Below are 25056 nucleotides of genomic sequence, written 5' to 3' on the forward strand. Positions count from 1 at the left end.
TGAATTATTTGTAAAACAAACAATTTTTTTACAGGAAAAGATTTATTTACAGGAAAAACAGTGATTATCTTATCCACTTCTGCAAGAGCATATACAGATAAACTAAAAATATACTTCAGTATTCCTTCACTTCAATTCCCATAACATCTCTGATTTTTACTTTCATTTTAGAAATCACAGTGCAGGATATAGCTATGAATATGCAGTAGTATTTAGAGGAATAAGTGTATTCTAATGTTTCCATACTCCAGATAATGAAACTGCAAATAGTTTTTGGAAACTGGCACTCAACCAGTTGTGGTAGGAGTTTCTCTTGAACCCATATTTTACCAGCTCTCCTTTGGGATAGCTATCTGTGCTTTCTACTGTTACTGCATGACACTGGGGTCCCAGGGACTTTGTGTCATAAAATACATATACAGTTTAGAAAATAAATGTATTCTGCTAGGCCGTAAACACTCAGTACTCTCGTTTCTCCTGTCAAGACTTAGCAGCTGAGACCTCACACATTAAGATGAGTTGATTATGACTTGGAACAGGCTTTTATAGAGCTTAGATTCTCCATTACTTTAACTCAAACCTCCTTTAATTGACATGATTTATGCAGATGCAGGAATATTCCCTTTTTCCTTCCCCTCTCTTCCTTTTATGTGTGCCACTGTTTTTGTTTTCTCACTTTTGAAAAAAAAAATTTAAAAATATATATAAAATAAGCCAAGATTAATACATTTGGACAGGGATAGTTATCTAAAACTTCCTTTGTCTACCAAAAGATCTGTAGCTGCTCATAGCTTGCTGAACCTTGTTTCCTTGAATGGGACGTACCATTACCACCCATTACTTCCCTTACCCATGGCTGCTTGCTCCTGCCTTTCTGCCACCACTTTTCAAGTGAAGGATCGGGACACTGATCCACACTGAAGGACACATTTTTGCTCTTTTCCAGCCTTGGTCAGCTCAGGAGTCCACTAATGCTTGTTCAATCACAAGGCAGATAGCACAGAGAAAATGATGTAGGGAGGAGAGAAGGAGGAATTGCTTCTTTGACAGATCTAACAGGTTCAGTTTCTTATGAAATTCCTGTGTTTAAATATAGATGCAGGGCTCTAACTTTAGGCACTCACTTGGGAAATTTTTTCTCACTTTTTAACTGTATGATGATGAAAGATTTGTGGCACTTACTGATAATGCTTTTCATTAGAGGTAAGGAAAGGTATTAGAGGCTTAAGTTGTTGCAGATGGAAAAAGGCAGATTTTATTCTCCTAAAGTGTGCAAATACTTAAGAGTCTCAGAGTCATGGTGATTTGCTGAACTGCCATTAAATGTAACACCCTCAATCACTAAGTTGAAAGGGCTTAATTGCAATAATTTAAAAATGAACTGTTGAAAAGTAGTGCTTCAATCCATTTCATCTTTCCTCCAAAATAATATAAAACATAAAATATCAAAAAAATATAACTAAGTATTTTGTTCTGCTTCAATGGAACACTTTGACCCAGGATGAATATTCCCCCTCATGTTCTAATTCAGGAAGAAATTTTTCACAATATCCTCTTCTATATTGACTTTTTTATCTTGATTTTTAAAAATACCTAGTGGAGTGAAAAATTAATTTGTCACTCAGGTCAGGCACTTGCCACACTCTTGCTGAAATCAAGAACTTAGAAGTCCCCAGCTAGGTTGCCCTCTTTTCCTTCTCTATCCTTTGGAAGTATTTATAAATTCACATACATTTGTACATTGATGCTAAAGACATTTGAAATATTCTGCTGTGCTGACTAGTGAAAACAAATTGTGTGGCTGAGTAAGTCAGGGTTTACTGGTATATTTCAGTTCTTCCCCTCTGAATCACTAAGCAACATTTCCAGGATGCATATTCTGTAAACTAGTACAGTTTGCTTTCTATTTTATGTGGAAAGAAAACAAAAAATGGGAGTGTGTAGAGGACAATAAAACAATAAAATACAGGGAGAGGAAAGAACCCCTTTTTTTTTTTCAAATGAAGTGGACATTAGTTAGTAGTTTATGACAAAAACTGAGTTTATGAAAACTGAGTATATGAGGTAACTCATTTGATGCATGGTTATAAGCAAGTAAACTCCTTGTAATTTGGGGTCATCATAAGTCACTACTTTTTTGTACACCAGCTCAGATTGGAGAAGGTCATTAATTGTTTGGTCTTGCAGAGAAAGTTTGCTTTTAACACATGCACATGTGCACTTGGACACGCACAGATTAGCAACTGGTTACTTTCTGACTGCTTGCTCCTTTGCTTTTCCCCTCCTGGTTCACTTCCTCAGTTTCTGCTTCCTTTGTGCCAGCCTACCCTCACCATTAAAATGAGGTGGGCAGATGAGACATTATGTTACTCTGCTTTGACAAGACATCTAGGTGTTCTGATTTTTGTTCTCAGGGTTTTTTTTGTTTTTTGTTTGTTTGTTTTTCTCTCTTCTTTACTTTCTTTTAGAAGTGATACTGACGACTTGCTGAAGAGGAAAAAGATGGAGACAGAGCTACCAGGATTTAGAAACACGGATGAAGCTGTTAGAGAACTTCTGTGTTGCTCTGAAGAATGCATAAAACTCGTCCTATCAAGGCAAATTGCCTTTTCCTCAATGAAATCAGTACAATCAGCAGACTGAGAGTCACCCAAGCTCTATACAGAATGAAGAAAAATTGCAGGAAAAATATAGATAATTCATGAGAACATACCTGTTACATAGCACAGGGGTCATATACCAGACATTGGTACCCACAGGAGGTTGTTTTTTACATTGTTGCTAAATTTATTTGACACTAATTTGTGCTCTCTAGGCCTAAGGGTTGAGCCACCCCTGCTGTGGTAACATAAATACTCAGGGTCAGAGTTTCTGTCTGAACTGTTGTATATATTCTTTAGTATATACTGCACATATTCTTAGTATATGTTGTATATATTCTTTAGTAACCACTTGGGTACCACAGAGCTCCATTAAAAATTTGAATATAGAGTCCTCACCACTTATTTGGGCTGTCTTTTGACATATGGTCCAGCAATGCAAAAATTTAAATCATACAAACTGAAGGTTGTTTTGCATGGTTTACTTTTTTAGTGAGTTTCATATAATCAGAATTGCTCAATGGTAAGGAGAAGTGCCTGATTTTTTGATAGTAACACACAAAAGAGTCATGTGAATTTGGTCTGAAAAATAAATGTACTACTATCACATCTGTTTTGAGCAACATGTTGTGTAATGGAGTAATAAATTAATTCAGAGTGCACATGTGCACATACATATCTACACAAAGACCTTACATTCTTCCTGTGTAAACCCGTTAAATATCAAAGAATGTCCTTTTCTTCTAGCCCAGTTTAAAAAGGATATGCCTTAATTGTCATTTGACACCTGGCAAGGAAACTCTGTAATTCCCTTGTTCCTTAGCAGACTTAGCAGATTTTGGGCTGGCCTTTGAAAGATGGCCAGTTACATAAACAACTGCAATATCTGAAGTGTTTTAGGGAAGAAAATTAAGAAAGAAAATACAGATTCAGATAAGGCAGAAGATAAGACAGACTGTTAGTATTTCTGCTTCATTGGTCCAGGCAGCTAGCTGATGACTGAATTTGCCAAACTGTTTCTATAAGAAGAAAATTGGGTCAGAGGGTCTGGGGTTGCTGTGGCATGGGCAAGTCATGTTTTGTTTCAGTGATTTTATTGGAGTCCTATTTTCCCAAATATCACAGAAGAAAATGGGAAATTTTGTCACTCAGAAAGCCAAATCTGCCTTGCTGCTTGTCTGTCCTGCAGCTTTCTCTAATGGATGGCTGCCATAAGCATCCAAGAGTGTAAGGGGATTTTCAGGGAGGGCTGTTTGTGTAAGCTAGGAAGCCAAGTGACCTTCCTTCCCATGTTAACAGTGCTGCCCTGCTTTGGAGAAGAAGGAACCACAAACACTGAAAGGATGCTGTCTCTTGCACAGTGCATTTTGCTGTCATGTGGGTGACCCAGTTCCTCAGTTAGTAAGACTACAGGCTTCTAGGATAATAAAGGCTGTAAACGACTTTGGGAGGTCTCTAGCCCAACCTCCTATTCAAGCAGAGCCAGCTGTGATCCGGCCACGATGATCATTGGCTTCTTCCAGTTGAGTCTTGAAACTCCTGAACAGTGGGGCGAAAAATATATTATAAGGCTACTTTCAGGCCTTCTCTTTTAGACTCTGTTGCTACCAAGACCTACAAAATCCAGACCAGAACATTACAGTACTGCAAGGGAAGGAGATGTACCAGATTGATAAAGGAAGCCTGGTCTGTGTGTTTGGTGGCATTGTGACCTAACTGGGCACTACACGAGTGTGGACAAGGCAGTCAGCTTTGGAGGCCACCAGAGGCAGAAACAGCATATGAGTTCTCCTGAAGAGATGCAGGGATACAGACCACACGAGCTGCTAGGTAGGACAGAATTAGGACAGAATACTGTACTTTAAGTGACAGTAAGGGAAGTTAAGCAGGAAGATCTAAGATGTGAAGAGGCAGAAGGCAAGGTTTGGACCTATGGTATGTGTACATGTGCATTTACATTTTAGCAATCAGTAACCAGCAAACATTGTGCTTGGATACAGGACTCTGCTTTGTGCTCTGAAGGCGCTGAATGCACTTTCTCAGCTGAAGAATTTCCTCTGTTTCTTCTGTTTCCCACACTGAGATGTTGAAACCCACAAACCTGGCCTATCATTTTCCTCTTTGCTTAAAAGCAGAGGCTGTTCTGTCCGAGACGCCTCTCCTCGACCCTGAGCATGGTTCTGTGGGGCATTCACAGAATGAATGCAGATGCTGATGCAGAGTCACACTGATTTGAACACACAAATCCCAAGTCAGCAGAACCATGCCTGAAGAAAACATCCTTCTCTATCCAGCTAATTAACTCTGGCAAATACAGACTTCTAGGGATATCTACATTCGGCTTAGCAGTGTTTTGTTTTTCAGAGTAGGAGAGTAACAGCATTATAAACAGGGAGAACAGCTGCAGGTTTATGGACCAGATTCTTTAGGCTGTGCTAACTATGCATTTGGAGTTGTACCTGAGAAATGCTTATGCAATTTCTGCAGTGAAAGCAGAAATGTAATAAAAATTATGTCTGCAGCATACACACTGGCATGTTAGTGTAAAAAAGAGCATTCATCAGGACTAACAAGGAAAGTATACAAGTATTCAGAACTTGAAAGAAAAACAGGAAAGACCTAATCACAGTAAACACTTGAAGGGAAAAGGTGACGGATGCATATGTGGAGTGGGGGATGGTTCAACTTTAACTGATTATTTTGCTATTGCTTGACTGATACCATAAATCAAATTGATATAAAAGCCACAAATAAGACAGTAATTAGTATCAGGCCTCTCACAGCTGAACATCATGAGGTGTTACAGACAGTATTAAAATGGCATATTCACAAGCAGAACACTGCAACAAACCCCTGATATTCACTAAATAGAGAATTAAACACCAAGTTTAGGGATAATTGTCCTTGTCTGAATGGATGAAACTGATCTCTACATTCTCTCTGTACCTTTGGATTTTGCCTTCAGGTATCTTTTGATCACACAGCAAAACCAGAAACTGAAACTTCACACGTAAGGTTCATCATCCTGGACGTACAGTGCCTTCTGCAAAAGTTCACTGGCAAAAATGTTCCGCTCAATGGGCCTCTCATTCCCATTTCTTTTAGGGGCAGCTGGGCACCTGTTAGCTTACCCAGGTTCAGAACAGCCTTGGAAAATGAACTTGCAAGGGCAAAGGGTGCCCCTGAAAGATATGTAAGTCTTTTAATCCAACATAACTGGATCCTAGTCCAGCACTTCAGCCCTTGACAAACTTCCTATTACCTGGATCAACTGTCAAGAACCAGCAACCTGTCTGTAAGCCAGCATGCCTATGAAACAGGAACCGAAATCTACATGCCTCAGCTGTGAACAGTACCCTTTGTCTGCCGTAGGGGAGGGGGAAAATCACTGAATAATCTTCAGTTTATTTTCCACGTTGGCTTAGTTTTCTTAGCAAACAGCAGCAGTTGTTGCTGAAGCCAATAGGAGCATTTGTGGATGTCACTCTGTATCAACACTCAGCCAGTGCTGATGGCAAAAAACTGCTTGATTTCAGATCTGTTGCAGGCTGAAATGGGATTTCAGAGTTGAGTAATTCAATGCCTCTTAGTTTAGTCTTTTTGCAGTGCTCATCCTTTTTTGAACAGCTCACTTTCAAAGAGGAAAGCCAGCAGGGCATATCTTACAATTTTGAACAGGCTGTTGTTTACAGAGTGCAGCTGAAATTCAAGAACCGCAAACTTAATTAACATCTTTGAAAAGGCAAAACCTCCATGACATGAAAAACTGGGAATCCCTCATTGCCAACTAGGGCTTGGATATGAGATTCAGGCATGATGCTGAATGAGTTGCCCTGGTAGTCCCGATCAATTTTGCTGAACACAGGAGAAGAGAAACAATGGAAAAAGCCCTCCACCTGGAAGAAGCTGCATCCCAGTACCACCTGAGGAACTTGAGAAGTAAAACTCCACAATTCACTTTGCTGTTTGAAGTAAATGTGTATACACACATACACTGAGAGAGCAGTATAATGATATTCTGCATTTGCCTAGTGTAGGATGAAGATAATCCATGCTAGACAAACCAAGGCAACCAAGTCAAGCATTGGCCACAGGACTTACAGGACTTCTTGAGCTAAGCACAATGAAGTGGAAAACACAACAACCATTACTTTGATTTAACTCCTACAATGTTGCCTGCTCTGGATGTAGAAGACTCAATGTAATGCAAGTTTTTTCACCTGGAATTGAAGAAGTTATACAGTTGAGCCCCTTTCCTTGCCAAATCAACAATGCTTGCCTATTAACTTTGCCAATCAGGTTTGCCTGATACAGCATTCAATCTCTCAAATATGGGAACCCTCAGCACTCTGGTGTGGCTCTTCCTCTAACTTGCTCTTCTTAAAATGCTACCTCAACCTGGTATGATTTCCTCATATCACTTTAGCACATAACTTTTTGCCCTCATGGCACTTACAGCCTACACTTGTTTTTGGACTTTTACCAGTGTAAATCTTTCTAAGCTCAGTTCTTCCAGTATTCTGGAAGAGAAATGTTACCAGCCTGCGTGAGACTGCAACCTTAAAAACTTCCCACTGACTCAGGAGATGGCAGATCACTGACTGGAAATCAGTGAATCACTATGCCTTGGATGCTTGCCCTTAGAGCAGAGGAGTACATGGCTTGACCCTCCTTTGGGAACAGAGGGGGAAAAAAGTTTAAAAAAAGACCTGTTCTGAACCCAGTCCAGTGGCTGGTGATCAAAGAGGTGAAAGAGCAGAGTCTACTTATTTTCTCTGTGTGCTTATAACAGTGTTTGGACCAGGACGCTCCTGTTTGTGCTCCTGACCAGGCCCCAGATAGAATCTGGCAGAACTGACCAAGTCCCTGATCAGTCGAGTAAACACCCTGATACCTTAACCTGCCCTGGTAGCATCTGGCTTCTGAGTCATCCAGCCTCTGGACCACTTGTATTTAAAAGAAATGACACAAATGTTCTGGCTTCTTGGCCCAGCCAGGTAAGAGAAAAATTATTATTTAGGCTCTTCCTGGTGAAGCTGGGTTTTCTCTCTTCTCTTTACCATTACTCTCATTTTCTTCTTTCTTCCCAGATCCAGGCCTCCTGGCTCTGGAGCTTCACAGGCCAGTGTCCAAAATATTAAGGCAAACAAAGTAAGAGCCACAACTGATAAAAAATGCTTGGCCTGCACAGAACCAGACATGCAGTTCTTTGTGTCTAGACAGACAGGTTGTCACATCAGAAAACAGACAGACTTACATTGCAAGTACAGAGATGCATCATCTGTAGTTAATTGTGTGGTACTCACTGGGATGTCAGGAGAAAGGCAAGGAAGATAAAATAGCCATTTGAGGGAGAATACATGCTATACTTTGCAATTGAAAGGTGAAGGTACAGCGACTCAGGAAAGACAAGGAATCCTGCAGGAACCTGCTTGCTTTCCCTTGGCTATAAGTAAAATTGGCAGGATGAGCACCAGGACAGATGTCCTGGGATGTCTGAGAACACACAAGAGTGCAAGGGACTACCATTCCAGCTTGGCTTTTGGTCATTAAATTTTCTTGTGCTGCAAGATGTGATCCAGGCGAAGAAGGGTTGCAAGCACAATTTTCCCCAGCACAGAGTCCCTGTACATAGCAGAATACACCCAGAAACTTAAAAAGCAACACAGGTATGGCCAGCCCTGTTTTTGGCTTGCAGCAGCTATGCACATGAAATTCATTTAGGTTCAGCAACAGATGCCAGCAGTTCAGCTGTACAGTGGTTTATTTATATCTTGGGAGAGATCCAAGAAATAGAGGGAGAGCAATTGGGGGATGACAGCTGAGTGCTCATTCTTCCATTGTGCACCAGTGCTAGCTGCTACAGTTACCCAAGGTTAGTGCAGATGTCCAACCAAAATTAATGCATGACCTTATGCAGTACCCACACTGCAAGCTGCAAGGAGGGAGGATGTTTTTCTGCAAATTCTGTACATACTGATATACTGGAGATGCACATAGAGTTACCTACAAGCATTTACAGGCAGGAGGCCTGGAAAATCTCCATCAGCTTCTTAAGTGAAGGGAAATTAAACAAAAAAAACAAGACAAAGTATTTTTTCTGAAGAGATTTCAGCCTCCCATGTACAAATTAGGAATGTGCCTTTTGTATCTGATTTACAGTGTCAGATGACAAATGAGCTGCTAAGGCTCATTGGGTGCTCAGGACAGAACATGAACATGGCAGAGATGCCCTGCAGAAAATAAACTGAGGGTGCTGGTCACCCACCCACCTGAACCAACCTGGTCAACAGCCATCTGAACATGAGCCAGCAGCGCGCCCAGAATGCCAACATTGTTAATGGCATCCTGGCCAGCAGGCCCAGGCCCAGGGCAGGCTCTCCCCCTCTCCTTGGCACTGATGCGGCTGCACCTCAGGTCCTGTGCTGGGTTTTGAGCCCCTCACTCCAAGATAGACATCGAGCTGCTGGAGCGTGTCCACAGAAGGGCAACAAAGATGGGGAAGACTCTAGAAGGATGCTCATGGAAGACCTCACTGCTCTATACAACCACCTAAAAGGATGTTAGACTGGAGATCAGTCTCTTCTCCCAGGTATCAAGGGACAAGGCAAGAAGAAATGTCCTCATATTGTGCCAGAGGAGGTTTAGATAGGATATTAGGGAAAATATTCTTCACTGAAAGGGCTGCCAAGCATTGGAACAGGCTAACCAAAGCAGTAGTGCATGCACTGCTTCTGGTAGATGTGGTGCTTAGGGACATAATTCTGAAGGGGCTACAGCAGAAATGCCATAAAATTCTGCAAGCTCAGAGTGTAGGCAGTGCTGCATTGAAAAGCAGAACACATGGGAGACTGGTTTTAAAGGAAACATTGTTAACTAGGGCTGGAAATGGTATGTTGTCTCCTGTCTGGACCTCAGGTCTCTGCAGCTTTTTCCTCAACTATGTTTTGTCTGCCTGTGAGACCTGGGGAGGTGCTCTCTGTGCTCCCGTCTGTTCGCTGCAGGGAGCTGACGAGGGTCATGCACAGCAATTCCTGCAGAGTCCTGCTTCTCAGCATGGGCTGCTGCAGTGAAGGGCAGGGGCAAAGGCCATAGCACAAGAGTTGTGCCTGGCAGAACTCAAGAGAACACCTAGAGCAAAGGACAAACTTTTTCCTGGTACAGGCTTCTTTCGTTTCTGCCTCCCCTTCCCTTTCTCTCCCTTCCCCTCCTTCTTTTCTTCCTTAAATTTCTTCGGAGGTTATTTCCACTCAAACTTCTTCTGAGTCCTTTTTTCTGTTTAGACAGAGCACTGCCTCCATCCAAAGTCAGAGGCAGCATGTTTTCTATTGCAGGGAATGAGGACTACGCTCCTAGCAGAATTCCCATTTTGAGCTATTTGGGAATCCCTCCCTGCCTCCACCATGTTTAACATTTAGCAGTATAGAAGCACATGCAAGTGAGTGTTTTATATGGCAATGAAAAGATGTTGCAGTTACTAACAAAAAAGCAGGGTTGGCAACAGCAATCATGGGCCATGGCTATCTATTTGTATACTTGCTGTAGTTTCCAGCAAATACTTTTGCCTCCATTCCACCATCTTGATCCAATACATTTTGCCAATACAATAGAGCCCAATTGTACTTCAGACCATGCTTATCCCTAGTAGATGCCTTAGCTGGTATTATTAATTATATTCACTGTGAGATTTCCATTATTTTGGTTTGACTTGACTCGTATTTGCTGCTAAGAACTGCATGGATTGTGTAACAGATTTCTGGTGCAAACAAGGGATTATCAGTTTGCTTCCTGTTGTGGTGGTTTAAAAGGGCTGTTTTAAGGAAAATGGTGCTTACAAGCTTACTTGTTGGTGCAAAATGCATTGCCCAGCATCCAGCATCCTGACCTGAGGTATACCATGTGATTGACTGAATTTAGTCTGAGAACAGTATTAAAAATGAAAATGAACCCCAGAAAATTAATGGAAATCCAATCAAGGTTTTATAATGGTGGGATTATTCTGCTCTCCTGTGGCTATTAAAGCACAACTACCATAAAAAGCTGCAACTGACAGGGATCCCATCTGCCTCCCTTTGACATTTTTGGACATACTTTTCCTTGCCTTTGTGCTGTGCTTTAGTCATGACTGCCTCAACCTGTAAATGCCCTCAGCAGTCCTTGACAAAGGAACTAGATGGAATGTGCAGCTGACAGTCAGTATGCGTCAGGCACTGAACTTTACTAGGTCCCTTTAAAAATTCCCCGTATTACATGACCCTCAAAAATACACAGATCCATTCCCCTGCACTGCTTGCCAATAGGGACAGAAAAAGGAAGGGGAACACCCAGTAGGAGCTGTAACTTGTTTTGTTTGTTTCTTGATACAAACAATTTCTTGGATCTGGGCTTTGCAAATCTGTCCTCTGCTGTCATCCTCTTTCAGGAACTCACAGTTCATTTTTCCAGGGTGAAGGCTGATGTGAGGCAAGGAACATGCCCCATGGGAATGGATGGACTTTACACTGGGAGCAGTGAGAGATGCACCAAGCTGCTGCCACCCTGAGCGCAATGACTGCATCACCCTGATCCTGCTTCCTCCATCTGATCTACCTCAGGGCTTTTCTGTTGTGCTTGTTTATTAATTAGAGCTGGGCAGCAAACATCCCCATGTCCCAGAAAGCCACTGGAACAAACACAGCTTCACTGTGGAGAGGCTTTGCCCTGGTGGGGTAGCTCCAAGGTTATCCAAAGTGCTCCTGCTGAGGCAAATCAAGCCAATCAGGAAGCCCCCAGAAACTTGGGCTGTGTTTGTTTTGTTGTTTCCACCCTTAGACATTTCCTGCTATTGTTCTTGTCATTTTCTTTGAGTGTTCACTGGGCTGGTGGGTGGTGCTGCTGCTACCGGCAGGGGAGGCCTCCGGTCCTCTTGGGCACATGGAGAGCTCTGTGCCATTCCGTTCACAGACTCCCAGCACTAATTTCTGGCATACAAGGTCAGGGAAGGCGGATCTGTGGCAGTAACTCCATCTCAATGTGCAAAGCACAGTTCCTTTTCCCATTGGCTGTTCTCAGCTGGGCAAGAATGAAATCATACCATAAAATGATGAATGAATTCCAGGTCAAGACACCGCTTACCACCCCTGGTGAAGGAGAAGGTGGGTGAATAGGTGAAAGCAGCAAGTCCACAGCATCCTGGTATCTATACAGAGAGCGGTGGAAATACTGGCTATACACTGAACATGAATGGCTCTAGTTTTATCTCTGTCATGCAGAGCCTGGCTTTCACTTTCCAAGGATGCAGGATTTCATCTGCAATAATCTAACGCCACCACAGCATTAGAGGACCAGAAGAGGTATAACTATCCAGGCCTTCACACACAATGCCTGCATCTCATTTTTTAACTCTCTGAAGCTCATGATTATTTTTTTATTTCAGATGCCTCTCACAAGTATCTACCTGCAGCATGAAGAACAAAAGATGTGGATGCTGGACTCCTTTGGGTGCTGTTTCAATCTTAACTGGAAATCACAGCTTACCAGTTCCTATAACATCCCAACTAGTCAGGTAATCATGAGCACATCTTTGGATTTCATGTACAATCTAAGACAACTTTCTGTGCTGTGGACACATTGTAAGACTGAGTTTGTTCTTGGACAGCATCTATAGATCTGCAGAGAGATCCCTGGAAGTGTGATGTTATTGCTGAACTGTAGTGGTGAATAGAGCCAGCTACAGAGCTGTGCGAATGAAGAAATGAGTGGGAATAATTGCTTTGATCTTACATGAGGCTTCCTTTTCCAGCCCCGTGCTCCACATTACCTAACATCAGCCAGACCTGAGTCATTGCTATCTGAACCATCACAGTACTGGAGCTCAAGTGAAAATAAAAAGGAGATCATGTTCAATAATATGACAATGCTTTTCTAGTCCCCCTTGCTGGCTCATGAAAACTTGGAATGAAGTACAGTTTTAACAGTGGAATGTTGAAAAGTTTGCCTTGACTTTGTGCTGCATGTTTGTGGTAGGAGTCAGCTGATGACTTCCTGCCTGCGTGGGTCTCAGAGGGGTGAAATTCTTGACCCCAGACTTCCCAAGAGCTGCAGAGCTTCAGAATCAGGATAACACAGACATCTGGGCTGATTTGGTTCAGTGGCACAAAAAGCAGTCAGTAGAGTATCTGTAGAATGGGATGGGTTTTAAAAGGGTTATAAATCTTTCTTTCTAAGAGAACTTCTAAAACTGTGCCAGGGTCCATGTTTTGATGGCTGACCTCAAGCTGATCATAGCAGGGAGATGGCACAGGACTGCCTTTCTAAGGGTAAATATCACAGAAGAGAACCTCAAAGCACCTAACAGTGTGGTAACCCCCTGCTTCCTAATAAATTACTTTGCAGTTGGTTCATTATCCTTTCTGCAGAGAGCTGAAGAAAGCCAAGTATAGCCTGATGGGCTTCTGGCTGTGATCCCAGGGCTAGCTAGTCATGAGAAGCTAGCACACTTCCTGTGGCTTCAGTGAATCCCAGGACTATGATGAACCGCCCTCACACAGGTCTCCTTGACTGTGCAAACCATCTCTGTGCTCGAAATGATGGTATTGAGGGATGGGCTAGCAAGGGGAGATAGCCCATGTTACATCTCTGGAAATTCCTGCTACATAACTTGAGAAAAGAGGCTAAAATTTTGCAGGGATTTCCTAAAGTCTAAGTGGTTAATTTGGTCTGGGTTTGAGTCTCTCAGTCTTCCTCATGCTCCAGGGATCCTGGACGGGAGAAAACCTCTGCGGAGTTTTGCCAAAACCATGAACATTCTTGGTCTTACATGTACAACTGACCCCGTTTTCTTTTTTTCTGTGCCTACTATGCTTTTTATGTTGGTATTTGAACAAGGCACTCAAGTAAAGTAAGTTCTTGTAAGAATGGGTAATAATAAATATGAGACCATTGCAAAAATCTGCTTTACAGCACTGACAGATCATTTTAATTTGCTTTGTCTAAAACATGAGATCAAGGACAAAGATTTCACAGATGTCCATAGTATTGGGAAGACTGGGGCCCATTTCCCAGTTTACTTCATATAGGCAAGTGTGCACACACTCAGGACATGGGAAGTTAAGAAAATACTGACCAGTTGCAGGTTGCAGGAGATACCTGTAGGTGCCATCCAAGATGTACAAAACCAGCTTAAAAGTGGAAAAGCTCTTAAAAGCTTGTCTCCTGTGATATCCATGCCAATTGGTGTATAGTTATGAACACTTCTCCAGATTTACTGTTTGAACATTCATTATCTATGAACATTTATAGTTGAAGCAATCAGGTAGTAGATGAAAGAGCAGTACTCAAAGCCTTGAGTTTAAACAAGAGGTATCAAACTGTGGGAGTGTATGTAGTTCCAGTGCTTTGAATAGATGAACACTCAGATGTAAGCCAATGTTGAAGTGTATCTCTAACTCAAAACTTAAAGAGTAATCACATTAATGTGACAGCTCAAAATTAGGAAAATTGTTCTGGTGCTTTGGAAGAGACAGACTGAAAATAAAATCAAACTAAAAAGGCCCTATTTGAAATATGGCATAAAAACTGAGAACAACAACAATATCCTGGGTGCTGGAATGCTATTGACTGTGTTATGTCTACCACCAGACAAGGGCAGTTGGAAGTGCAGGCTGTCAAGATGACGGGCCAAAGGGCTGGCTGGTTAGTCACTAAGTGCCAGATGGACACCACCAACTGTCTAAATTATTTCTCCCTCATTTGTAATTGGCCTCACTTGTGGCTGAGCTCCCTGTCTCTGCCTGCAGTTTTCAGGTCTGCTGTTGGCAGCTGCCTTGGTATGCAATCTGCAGGCAGCGTGAAAGCTCCTGTCAGCACGACAGTCCCTGAAGGAGCTGTGGGTTTTCTGGTCATGCCCTCCTCTAACAAATTATGCCTCATTTGTGGTGTGGAACATCCACGTCACCATTTCATTCCACTCTCCTTAATTTTTTTTCTGCCTGCTTCTCATTTTCATGCCAGCTATTGCAATCAGTTACGAAGAGACATTTTCTGATATTGGTACAGGACTGCTGATATTTTCCACCTTATGCTATTTTAAGACTGGCAAGTAGGACCATGTAAAGATGCTGCTTTGTGCCCAAAGCAGCTGTGTCTTTAAGCATCTCTGGCTTCTCCCTTGTGATCCAAATCCACGCTGAATGGTCTTGTGGCCTTCTGGCCACAGAACTGTTCTGGTCTCTGCTCATCATCCCACTGTGTGCCTCCTGTTATGTGTTTGGGACTTAGCATCAAGACCAAGAAATCCTCTTAACAGAAAGTCCTCCTGCATTTACACGCTTCTGTCTTCTTCATTGATATGTCTTTGGGAAGTACCAAAGTCTCAAGGCCAAGAAGTCCTTAAAAAACTGCTGGGAAACAAGTGAATGATGTTATGCTGAGTGCAAAAAGTTCTGCACAGATTGCTTTGTAAAAGACACAACCCCCAGTTTAGAAGGTGAAACTGAAGCTGCCTGATTCAGGCTACTTTTGGATGGCTTGACATTTGAACCTAAAAGCGACAGGACAATATACTGGCCCTCATATAGGTGGTTGTTCCAAAGAGCTCAGAGGTGTTGCAGAGGATGGTTCCTGCCTGGCCCTGAAGCACAAGCACAACTCTCATTATCATTCTGTCTATGACTGTCTCAGATGGGTGTCATTGAGACAGAAAGTAGAAATTTTTTTCAAAGGTACTAGGCAGACTGCCTTGCCACTGTTTTCTAGGTACTACAGTCTGCTGGGAAAGAAAGCAGAGGGGTCTTACTGCTTTTGAACAGGTCAATACAATTGAAAATGTCAAAATGCCCAACATTAAGTAGAAAAAAGATGCAGAAAAGGATGAGAATGGTTTTTGCCAACAGCACACCAGCAAAAGGTGGGAAGACCTGAAGAGCTATGTTCAGTTTATTATGTCTGTGCACATGATGTAGGAAATCGCGGATAGGTAATTTTCACCCACAAATAAGTCTAGCTGTCGGATCTTGTCCAGCTAACCTCTCAGCCAAGAACCAGCAGATTGATATAGTCACTAAATATCCAATGAAAGTGGCTGAAGCTGTGCTTTACCCCACATTTGCAGAGGGCTGCTGGGGGGCCACAGTCCATTATCATGGCTCATCTAGGTGATGCAATCTGCTGATCTGACTGTGAGTTTGAGCCCTTCTTTTCTTTCTGTTTCCAACTCCCACCACTGAAATCAGTACTGTAGTAAATACCAGCTCAATAGCAGTGCTCTCAAAAGCTGTGGCCAGGGAGACCAAGAGAATACTGCAGACAAATGCAACTTTTTCTCTTCTCATTTCCCCTTACCCCTCGCTCATGCTCTTCCCACAACAAGATTTTGTGGAGTCACACATCACCGTGTAGGAAATGCTTTTTTAGCAGAGTTTTTTTCTCTAATATGTGTAATACAACAAATCTTCAGACAGACATGTTAAATATACATCCATGGATGCAGGGAGCATGGCAGAAAGGCAACAAATGTTAAAATTGAAGCTTGTGCTCCTGCATCACCTTGTACTGTTATGGTATATTTTTATTATGAAGGTCACATACTAGCTTTCTTTTCTGCTTCCCATTCCTGCTGCATGCTGTGTGGCTTGCTTTGATAATTGGAAATTGCTTCACAAACCACCTGCCACGGCCCAGAAGACAGAAAAAGGTCTACCATAGCAGCAAAGAATCAAAAAGAGGGATCTAGGTCCAGATAATAAAAGAAAAAGAAGGGAATATAATAATTAAAATGTCCCTACCATTACATGCATAACCAGAATTCACAAAAGGGGAGTGCTGGAGGAGGAGGTTCTCTGCAGTGTATGAGGCCATCTAGCGAGCTCAGGCATTGTAACAGCTCAGCTTTTTCCAAGGTATTTTGTACTGCTTGTCCCCAGCAGAACCCTTCACATGCCAGCTGTCAGCCAGGCATGCATATGGATACTTCAACAATACTCTTCACTGCAAGGTGAAAGGGGAAAAAACTCTGCAGGAGAGGATAGAGCGACAACAGAAAGGATGCAGTCAGGGAGCTTGGCATGTGGGTTTTTATGGGAAGTTAGAAATCCAGTGGCAGTGGAAGGGCAACATGGTGTGCACGTTTTCACTGAATCCTGTCCTCAGCTGCACAGTTGGGGATGACAAGGGGAACTACTCAGCTGCGGAGGGCACCACAGCAACTGGGGTGCTGAGAAACCTTGCCAGGAGGCGTGAGATATAGGGTGCTCAGTATTATGGGGTGTCTTCCCTGACAAAAAGCTACTGAGAGTCAAGGAAATGGGAAAGTGATGTGCTCAAATAATTTTAAGTTCTCAGAGAACCGATACTTGTATTTGATACGATACTAGACTGGCAGTCCTGGAAGGGAAGCTGCTGCAGTGCAAAGTGTCACACCTACCAAGTCCTGCCCTGGTGCTTTGCCTCCAAGCAGACCAGACTGGTTGCTTGGGGATGAACACATAACAACTGCACTGCCCATCCACTCCTCTGCATCCCACGTGAGGCTGCCAGGTTATGAGAGCAACAATAAATAACTGGGGTTTTTGATAGCTTTTTGTGGCTGCTCAGAGAGCCCTTGAACATACCGGAACCCACATCTGACTCCAAAACCAACAACCATTGTCACACTGTCCAGGTACAAACTACGATTGCTCAACTCAGGGTGTAATGCTGGAGAGTGTGAGCACAGGATGGTATTTCAACATTTCAGGTGCCAGCATTGTGATTCCTGCTTCTGCAGCAACGTTTTTGACTTTCAGCATAGGCACAAGTGTTTATAGCAAGTTTGTCCTGTTGCATTAGAAGTAACTTAGAAAAATGGAAGGAAAAGACTGGAAGATCCTCACCTAGTAAACATTAGTTTAATCTCATGAAATGTTGGGAGCTGGGTGAACACATGGTCCACCAGTTTTTCTGTCTTTAGCTGACTGAATACATTCACTTTCTTATCTTTGAAAAATTGTTTGACCTGCTTGGACCTTCCTCAGTGGAGAACTCTACATGTACACCAGTTTGTCTCTGAAAGAGCTACACATCTGGAGCTTGGTAATTGTAATAATGACAAACTGTTCCACATTGTCCTGTCACTGAAGCCTTGATCTCTAAATTTTAGGACACCAAATTAGTTTCAAGTACGAAATTATTAGTGCCCGTGCAAATAAGCATGCACAGCTGGAAATCTTTGGTATTTCAATAAATTTTTATGTGTCTACACAGGCTACAGACAGGAGAAATAAAATATAATTAGCTTTGTAGCAGTGCCATCCAGTAAATACAGTAGCAGCATTGCTACTAACAGACCCCAAGCTTTGTGACAGCTTTGTAAGCTTTAGGGCTTGTCATGGTCCCTCTGCACTTGCCCCCTTTGTCTTCTGCACACGTCTGCATAACTGTGTGGTGTAGCTGTGATCTACAGACAGCAGTGCCAAGCAGTTTGTTCTGTGGAAGGAATTGCATATGAAGCCACTGATGTCATTCCACTCAGAGGAGCATGGGCTTGATGCCACAACTGAAGCCTGGAAAGAGAGATGCAGTGAACTGTGAGCAGGAGGATGGGGTAGGATGATGACACAGGCAATGAGCGCGTTCACAATGGTCAGATAAAGACCTAGAGCTGGATAAAACAGCTCTAGGAGCAGCAAGGAGGAAGAGCAAAGAACGAGTCTCAAAAGAAGCACGGCCTGCAGGTGAAGGCAGGTGACTGCTCCTCTGCACCTGAGCTGCATCCAGCTCTGTGGGCTGCAGCTTCAGAAGGATGGGTACCTGCTGGAGCCAGCCCAGTGCAGGGCCACGGAAATCATCAGTGGTATGGAACATCACTCCTATGAGGAAGAGCTGAGAGAGCTATGGTTGCTCAGCCTGGAAAAGAAAAGGCTCTTGGTGGACCCTCCCTTCTAGTTCCTAAGGGAGGTTTGTAAGAAAGATGGGGACAGATTTTTTTCAAAGTTGGGCTCATATCCATAGGACAGGGCCAAACTAGAAGAGGGTACTTTTAATATAGATATAAGGAACAATTTTTTTATGGTGTGGATAGAGAGAAACTGGAACAGACTTCCAAGAGAACTTGTGGATGCCTCATCATTCTAAGTGTTCAAAGCCAGGCTGGATGGAGCTCTGAGCAATCTGACCTAAGGTGAAGATGTCAGTGCTTATTGAAGGGGGGTTTGGAGTGGATGACTTTCAAAGGTCCCTTTCAACACAAATTATTCTGTGCTTTCATGATTCTATCTAACATATGCAATACATATATAGCAGATTTGACACGGAATTACAGACCCATGAAGAAACACCAAGGTATAAAAGCTGTTAGAAAAAAAAATAATAATTACTTCAAGTGGACTCCAAATTGGGGAAAAGTAAACCAGCAATGTCTACATCACATTCCCTCTAGAAAAGGGAAGAAACCCTCACAATCAGCATAATATTTACCTTGATTAAGAGTCTGAGATGCTGATAACTTGACATATATTTTAACTATGTTTGTGATGGATCCAGAGAAGTTGTGGAAGAGTAACTCTAAGAACAGAGAAGAGGGCAGGTGCTAGGAGACATGTAGCTATTACTCTGCAGACTTTTTATGTAATACTGTTTTTCTTTCTCCTCCTATAATATTTTGACTGATATTAAAAACAAGTCAGTAATTAGATTGGTAAGATTTGGTTTACCTTAACAACAAAGTTTTGGCTTTGCATAAAAAGCCTGTTTATTTTTGATCCTGACAATTAAGTGAGTGCAAGTACATTACATTGTAGATGGAAGATGGATGACTAGCTATTTCCCAGCTCAGTGCTTTATGCACTATACTGTCTTTCCTGTCGTCTTTTTTGTGGTTTTTTGTTTTTTTTTTTTGGTTTTGGTTTAATTTTCATTTTTGTTTTCCTTTTCTTTCTTTCAGATGGACTTTGGGTAGCATATTCAGAAGAATCTATTTTCAAGGGATGATTTATCCACAGCTAATTTAAGACAAAAATAATTTTCTAGACCCCAGATTTTTAAAAAGTTCCCAAATGCTGTAACAATACAACAGCATGTGTGAGTTTAATGTTACTGAGTGGCAGCACCCACTATTTCAGTCTACAGGAGAAAGACCAGACCAACCTGAACACTGGCTTCCTGTGTCTAGGTCTAAACCAGAGTACTAGGGAATGGTGCAGGCAAGTGCCAGTGGGTAGGGGAGGAGGAAACTAGTGGGCATTGAATAAAAAAACAGAAAGCTTTTCAAGAGAGAGGCAAAACAGAGCTTTTAAGCTATAGTTCACTTAAAAATGCTTGTTGTATTTAATAGATTCTATTATTTTAAAATAATGGTTCCCTGTACTTTCACTTCCAAAATTACCATATTTTTTTTAGAAAAACAAGGTATTTTGAAACTGTAAAGTTAAGCGTTAAAATATAACATCTCAGAGTTAAAAAAAGTCCATTTTTTTCTGTCCATTGAATTTAGCAGATTATTTAGCTGTACCCTTTTTAATATTATGGAAAACAATGGCTTGGCTTGAATTGAAAGTTCTCATTTCCTGCTCCTTACAGCGTCCTCAGTCTAGGGAGCATGTTATCTAGGGAGATGTGAGACTTTCAGGTGTGCCAACACATACAGAAAGGCTACGTCATTTTTAAAAATAACATCAGGGTGTTATTTCAAAACCTGAGGCAACATGGGGAGGCACCAAAAATTTCTTATGGAGGTTTTCCTCACATAGAAATTCACTGTTATATCCTTGTTATTATGGTAGCACTTGTGACATGAAAGCAACTTTCTAGTACTTCATGTTCTATTCAAACATTTCTAGTATATAAAAGAATGCATCTTTTGAAACATTGCCAGTCTTTGGATTATTTCAGTGAAGGATAGATATATTTTGTTTCAAGATTAAAGACTGGAAACTATGATATAACACTAGTAATATTTGCATGCAAATAAAATCCAGATTTTTTTTTTCTCAAAATTATTTTCTTCTTCTTTCACTTTTTTATTTTTTTCATTCAGAGGGTTTTATTCCTTAAAATCTTCCAGGCAATCTGTCAGTTTCTTAAGCAGAAAAAAGTTTTCTGCTTCTTTAGGAGTCCGAATGCCCACAATTCCTGAATGTAACTGTCTGGGATACTGTTATCATATACATATGACATTAACCCCCAATAAATGGACACACATGGACATAAAAACTTGGTGGCAGATTTTAGAAATATAGACCTCTCTGGCATTGCTACTGTAATATTAAGAAAATTATTTTTTATTCCAGATAAAGATGTATTCTTAATACTTATTTTGCTTTTATTTACTGTAAGATCAATAAATGCTAGCCACCTTGCTATCACTCCAGAAACAAAGGATGCATAAAATGTGGTCTTTGGGGATGTGTATTTGCACTATTCAACAAATAACCTTTAACACGTATCCATCCAAAGTTTTCTCATGCATTTCATGCATACATCAGATTTGCCTGTCAAAGAAGACATTTTCCTTTAAAATATGGCAAAAAGAGAAAGTCCATGGTTTCACCTTCCATTGGTTCCTCCCCTGAAGTACCTCTTTGTGGATACTTTGGAAATATGAAAATATAAATTACTCGATAAACTAATGGCATCATCTGTAATCTTATTGAGATGCCAGCTGCCTTTGTGTTTCACCAAACGGAAGAGAAGGTACTAAATCCTCACTTTGTGGTGCAGGTGAATATGCATACAAGGTCAGTAGAGCTTTCATTACTATCCAGCTAGCTGGTCATCCTTATGACTTCTGCAAGTTACAGAACTAAAACATTTCCACAGAGTCTGGCATCAGGATAACTTCACCTGGGATGACTTCTCACAGGATGCCATGGAAAATACAATGAAAACGGCAATTTTTGTGTCTGTTGTACTTGCAGTTCTCGCCTATATCTCCTCGGTTTAAAAAAAACTGGACAGATCATACAGTGGCATCCTATGGCAAAAAGGAAACTATAACAGCTCCTCCCATCAAAGCTAATCACACAGTCTAAAATACAACAGTGACCCTTCCAGCTGTAAATGTTACAACAGGGAAGAAGCTGTTCCAGATGTGGAGTTAGCCTATGAGCTGACTATCTGTGCCTTCTGGGAGTTAACCCTCCCGTGGCCACAGTCATCCAGGACACAGCCCCGGGCTGTGAGGGACAAGAGCATTGGATATGATGCACAGCAGGCAGAGAGCTCCTGTTAAGACAGAGACATTAAGGAGAAAGTTACAGTGGTGATGTGAAACCCTAGCCTGCTGCATTGTGGGGTCATGGTGATTCCCAAGCAGATGGAAGGAAATGCTCATGAATGAGAATTTTAAAGGGATACATCAAATATAACACATTTCTAGCGGTCTGCCAAAAAGAGCTCTGCTCCACACACCTCAGAGCAATGTTGGTTGATATTCTGGTCCCTGATTTCCACCAGACTTTTATCTTGAGAACAGTTACACTATTTTCAAAGGAGGACGTGATTCTGGATAGCTTAAGGAATACCTTAATACAGTCAGTTTTAGTTGTGGACTACTCATGTTGTCTCGGCTCATCAAAACATTTTAAATTTAGGAGTGCATTTCAAATAGGTTTAAGCCTGGCAGCAGCCTGTGCTGACCTTGCCTGTTGGCTGGGCCATGTGCAGTACTCCAGGCTGGTGCGGTCTCTGGCGCTGCCAGGCAGGGGCTGTGCCAGCTGGGCACTGCACTCTCCCTCGGGGAGGGAGAAAAGTGGGGTTTGGTGAGTCTGGATGCTCAGCACAGCACTGCAGCCTTTCCCACGCCACACTGACCAGTAGCTGACCTGTTTGTCCCTCATTCAAAAATAGATACAATATACAGCCTGTTTCCAGTTCTGGCTGAGGAAGAGAGGGATGTAAAAGTAATATTCTGTGGTAAAATTGAGCTTTCCCAGGGATAATTCCTAATGGCTGTAAACAGCTGTCCACTCTCTGAGATGGGATCTTGACATAATTTCATGAAAACTCGGTCATGTAAGCCTCTGTATTTTAGTTAACTATTTCTATTTTGGACCGCTCAGTGTCTTGTGTTAAAAAAACCCAACAAAACAAAACAAAACAAAACAAAACAAAACAAAACAAAACAAAACAAAACAAAACTAAACTAAACTAAACTAAACTAAACTAAACTAAAAAAAACATGAAAAAAACATATACTTTGACCTTATGATTACACTTCTCTTGGAAAGCAGTCAGGCTGAAGCTGGCCCTTTCCATGTGTCCTCAGAAGGGGCTGTAGTGAGAAACCTAGTATTTCATACGATAAATGCTCTAGGATATTGTTATATTCAACTTAAAATGGGCAGGGATGGAGAGTGATGCATTTATGCACTATGCAGAAATAAACAATGACATGTAAGAGGGAGTCTGGCAGTGGTGCTCACAGGAAAGGTGATCTGACAACACTTAGGATGGGAGCCTCTAGAGAAGGCCACACCATCCCAGTACAGTAAATGCCCAGTGCCGTTCTTGGTTTGCCTGCTGGCTTGCAGACTGTGGGACACAACCTGGAAAATCAGCACCTCCTCTTTTCCTGCCTGGGACACTACACATTCTCACACTGCTTCTCCTCATGCTTAACATGAAACATGGCAGAAGAGGAATTCTATGTTCTGCTTTTGAGACAGGACAGAACAGGAAGCAGAAGTCATTGCTGAAGACCAATCCAGTGAAGAATGACTTCTCTGGAGGAATGAAGTCTTGCCATGTGCTTGTGGAGACCACAGCACTGTCACAACACCAAGCTGGGAATGCCAAACACGTATTTGGGAAATGGAAGGCAGCCTACTGAGCGGATGAATAAGGGCAAGAAGGAACAGGAGCAGAGGAGGCATTTTCACATCTCCACGCTGCAGCTGATTGATGGGATCATCACAGCCACACTATAGCTAAAAGGAGGGGGAACAGACCAGCATGGTTCCTGGCAGCAGGGCCAGCAGGGAGAAGGCAGGGCTTCCCTCCTGGCCGCAGTACCGCTGCTCCTGAGTCCCTTTCCACAGGGGGCTGTGCTTGCTGCTCCAGCGAGGGAGCCCAGGGCAGGACATCCCGTGCTGCACATGCAAGGATGGGGACAGCAGGGTGCTGCAGCAGGCGCTGTGACAGCACAAAGAAGGGTGAAGGAAGGCAGCCACAGGTTCCCTGTGACAGGATTAGTGATATCTTACAGATTAGGAAGGTAGCTTAATGAGTACCCTGCTGCCCTGGATGTTTAATATGCTGTATCAATAGCAGAGATTGTAAGATGCTTTTGGCAATTCCTGGCAGAAATCCGGAAGATATGAAATAAAGAGATATAACAAACCACTGAGGGGAAGTACAATACTCTTAAGATCCATTTGTATTGAGCAACTGCTGTGACAGAAAATATATATTTTTGATTCTCTTTGTAGATACAATGGGGTAAATAACTGTTAAGCAATTATGAAGCATTTTTAAGCCATATTGAGCAGTTGTTTTGTTTCTCCTTTGGAATGACTTTTTATCTCTCTGATGATAGATTATTTTTCTGTCTTTGCTTAGAAGTATATACCATTTTGACATTTGTTGGGGTTAAAGGACAATCAAAAATTATGGCATATGGTTGACGATTTCCCTGAAAAGTATTACTCCTTTGCAGAACACTGACTTAATTACATGTAAAATATTTATGGGAATTTATCTATTCCATGACAATCTGACAGGAAATTATCTCAATATTTTGTTTCCATGAAGCAGAAACATTTGCTTTTTACATTACCATTTAACAGATAAAAACAGATAAAAACGTTACACTGTCAGTGTTGAGAATGTTTTAGTCTTATCAAAGTAAATGTTTCCAGGAGGTCAGACAAATAATATTAATTCCTCTCTTTCATAATATTTTTGATAAATATATTTTTTCTCTGTATCTGAGGCAGTGCTGAAATTTCAGTCTCAGAATTTTGTCTATGACAGATATTCCTAGTTATGAGCCATTCATGTCATCACTTTACGCTACAGCTTCTTTTATAGCTTCAGCTTCTCATAATCCTGTTCTGTAGGGAGTGCAGAATCTAAAATTTATGCCTTCTGTTTTTCTTCACAGATGTCTATTCTGACTCAAATGACAAAGCATGAAAATCCAGAGTCTATTTCAGACTAGTGAAACAATGTTAAATTATTTGGAGAGTAAAACTGAAACTCTGAATTCAAACCAGAAGATATATTTATGCCTTCAAAAAAGAACTTTGAAACAAGTGACTCCAACACAGAAATATTTTGCCAGCTAGTGAGAAGAGGGGGAGTGGAAAGAAAACTCCATCGTGATTTCAAGCAGTTGTACTGGGAGCTGGCTGTCTGCTTTGCAATGGTAGTCCATCCAGTTCTGTGCCTGGCATTAGCTGTTTCTAGATATTTTATGGAAACAGACCAAAAATTCAGTGTTGACTTGCATATAGGAAAGTTTTTTCCTTACCTAAAATGCAATAAGTTGGCTTTGTTATACACA

At 41.8% G+C, this 25056-nt stretch overlaps 1 protein-coding gene across 6 annotated transcripts in view; it reads right to left on the reverse strand.

Annotated features, from left to right (window-relative positions):
* Positions 1–25056, reverse strand: part of PALM2AKAP2 (PALM2 and AKAP2 fusion) — a 266196-nt gene that overhangs the window by 155075 nt on the left and 86065 nt on the right. The gene's annotated exons all lie outside the window — the stretch shown is intronic.

Source organism: Zonotrichia albicollis, chromosome Z (genome assembly GCF_047830755.1).
Source record: "Zonotrichia albicollis isolate bZonAlb1 chromosome Z, bZonAlb1.hap1, whole genome shotgun sequence".
NCBI lineage: Eukaryota > Metazoa > Chordata > Aves > Passeriformes > Passerellidae > Zonotrichia > Zonotrichia albicollis.